Raw genomic sequence first — 3,695 nt, forward strand, 5'->3', positions numbered from 1 at the left:
ACACCAAACATGAACATTTCAGAGTTAAACAAATTGTAGTGAATTACATATTAGATCATTAGAAATATTGCGTCTTTAGTTCCACCACCTCAAGATTTCTTGTTTTGCTTTCAAGTGGATTTATTTTTCACTTCTGGGCTTCAAACATTTAGAAATTGCTCATACCGCGTAGGAGAATATCCAGGCTGTGCTGGAGTCGAGTCCCAGCCCCAACATTCACTGGGCTTGTGACAAAGGCATGTAACTTAGTGCCTAGTGAGGTGCTAGTCCCAGATCCACGATATGGTCATGTGAAAGCCTACTTCATAGGGTTGCTGTGCCTGCATACAGCACCTAACAGAGCCAGGCCGTCTGAAGGCGCTGGTTCCTTCAAAAATCGTACTTTAGATACACCAGCCCAACCAAGCAAAGGAGGCAAGCCCTTTCCCCTGCTACCCCATCCTTCAATGTTTAGGTTTCTAAATGTAAAAATAAAATAAGTTTAAGGGAAGCATCATCCCCATAAATAGTCCATCTTATATGTGCAAGTATAAGACTGACATAAGCAGAATAATTATAATTCTCTAGCCTGCAAAGACTTTTGTAACTCTCACAGGCCACTGGGCAGTCACAGTCACTGTGACCCTAAGCACAGAGAAAATGCGGAGCTGGAATTCTTTGTTACAGCTCCTTTTTTACTTATTCGATATATTTCCAGTAAACAGTAATCAGGGTCAAATACCTTCAACTGTGAAGAAACTACATGGCTCTGGGCAAGTGCCGCTTTGAATGATGGTCAGCTAGGTAGAGAGTATGCAAGGAGTAAATAACGTATTAATTATGGTTTTTAACCCAGCAGAGATATTATCAGGAATAATTATGGGTGTAGCTGAAGCATGCAATAGTATTATTTTAGAGAACATACATATCCATTATGGTTGCTGAGAGTATCAAAGTAAATGACTCCAGTAAACCTAGTAATTACAGACTGGTTGTTAATAAAATTAGCTGTTCTGGTCCAAAATGTTAACTCTGTCTGCCCTCAGAACTATACAGATACCCAAACAATAAAAGCTCAGACATTTTTACTGCACATTTCTCCTCTTATATAATGTACATGTATCAGTACAAGGTTATGTAATGGAATGTTCTTACTTCATTGGAAAAACAGACTCATAAAAATAAATTGCAGACATTTTACAGTGGAAAATGGTACTCTTCTACACAAAGCAAAACAGTGGTCAATGTGCAATAGAAAGTGCATTGCATGTAATGAAATGCATTTTGTTGTCTAGCAAATATATTTATTGTGTGTTGAAAATTGTAATATCTTCCCCTGCACAAAGAAATTTCTATTATAAAGCCCATTTGCTATTGTAGGGAGTGAAACCCTTTTTCTTGTTTACTAAAGTCGTCTATCTTAATATCCGCACACAACATTGTCAAGTTCACTTAAGAAGAGCTATGTGTAGAAGAGAATAGGGCTGAATCAGAAACCAGAATATTCCATTTCATCTGCTTTTCATATCTAAGCAAGTGCTGTGTAATCCACTACATCTGGTAGCAATCTCTTTTTGGAAAGCTTTCTTCTTTTCAGAAGAAAAGGCTAAAAATTGGTCAATTTAAAGCTCTCATCAATAAATAAATCTTTTGCCTTTGAATATGTTTATGTATAAGTGAGGATTTGTTTCTCTAGCATGTTTTGAGCTAGAATGTGAAGTATGGGCTGGAAAATCAAACATTGGTCTTCAGGTAGAGATAATGTATGAAAACTATTGTGGGCCGTTTATTAAACAAACATTGATTGTTACATCAAATCAACATATCATGCATCATTTTTATGACTTACAATCACAGTAAATCAAGTTTCACACAGGAAGTACCATGAATTCTTAGGGTATTTGTCACTTTCTAAGCTGAGCAGTGACGAAATAAGGTTCTGTACCTCATTATCTGTTCCTTGAGCAGATAAAAGTAACTTTGGTTCAAGGCATGCCAAAGAATAGGCTTTGTGCTGCTGGGCCTGGTAACTGTATGCAGCAAAGGTGAGACAGTGACATCTAGACTCTGCCAGTCTACAGTCAAGTATTTTACATTGCTGCTTACTAGTAGGGGCTGGTAAATGAAGCTTCCGGGCTTTGGTCATGGAAGGGGTGGATCACCTGGTCATAGAGACACTATAGTGAGGTATTCAAGAGCATTTTTCTGGAATCATCCCAAGTGAGTAATCATATGACTTAATCTCTGAAATAGGGATAGTAGTAATACCTACCCCATAGAGTCTGTCTGTAATTTTATCCATTGACTAGGTCTTCCTAGGGCATCTAAGATTACAAACTCTTCTAGCAAGTTTTCAATCTCATAGCCTCACACAGGCCGCTGCCAACTGAAAAGTTATTTCCCCTCAGAGGTTACCACTAACATATCAAGTAGAACCACATTCCTGAGTCCTCCCTAGAAAAAGCAAATATTTTAATACATTATAAGAGGAAATCTCCAAGGTCCCAAGAGTCCAGTGCACCATGCAGAACTAGAACTCGGGTTTCCAGAGAACTCCAGATTCCCGTGACCTCACTGGGAGGTTTGAGGGACTCATGAAATGGATGAATAACCAACCAGTAAAGTCTCTAACTCAAACCAGGCCTCTTGGAAGAGTCTTGGCGAAGACAAGCCTGGTGTGTGTTCTCAAATATAAAATATTTCAGAGGAAATAGAATATCCCATTCTTGAGACAGAGAAAGGACTAGATATCTTATTCCTAGTCTTCTATCTCCAGTAAGGATGGGACACCTTGGTGGGAAAATCAAAGAGAAAAAATCTATCTTGTGCTACTCGTCTTGCATTATTTTACAGGAGGGCAACAACATAGAGGTTTTGCCTGTATTTCCCTAGCACCCAGGTTTAAGAAAGGACAGAGGGGAAGAAGGGGGGAGAAACTGCTCCCAACTGCCATCTGCGGTTTCTCAAATCTGAAAGTGTAGGATGCGGTACAGGAGCCCCCAACTCCTACCTTGTTCTTATAACCCTTTTGACTCCTATTTCCTAGTTCCTTCTTTTCTCATGGGACTTTGCCCCATGAGTACCCATCTCACTGTCTCACTGATTTATTAGATCAAATGCAGGGGCATTTTTTAGTAAACTGGAAAAGAACACCCACCCCATGCATATATACATGCACTAATGCACAGGTGTACAGACACTATATATTCACACACGTGCACACTCATATTTGTGTACACACACAATGCTAATGTACACACATGTAGCCACATTTACACACATTCACTTCATTGACACTCAAATGCCTCTGCTTTTGGAAATCATATCTTCCCCTCAGGTTCTTCCATCTCCTCAATTTTTATCTATCAGCTGTTTACTCTTCCAAGGAGAATGATTAACTTACGACAAATAAGAGAATGTGCCACTCGACCCTGTAGGTAATAAACATACAGAACTTACTTTTGAAAAAGATAACACTGGCAAGAAATGCAGGTGGATTTGAAAATATTCCAAACAAATTTATGAAAGAGCCAGAAAAGGGAAAGAACCTGAGACAGCTAACCAACGAGGACATCAGTGAGCCCTGTTCCAGGAAGGCATTGGAGCAAGGTTGTAACTCAAGAGATTCTAATACTTCCACAGAAATAATTCCTATAGTAGATGGAGATTATTAACAGGCCCCATTTAATGGCCAATCTGTACTCACACCTCTTTCC

The sequence above is a fragment of the Ursus maritimus genome, unplaced genomic scaffold (genome assembly GCF_017311325.1).
Source record: "Ursus maritimus isolate PB19 unplaced genomic scaffold, ASM1731132v1 scaffold_10, whole genome shotgun sequence".
Taxonomy (NCBI): domain Eukaryota; kingdom Metazoa; phylum Chordata; class Mammalia; order Carnivora; family Ursidae; genus Ursus; species Ursus maritimus.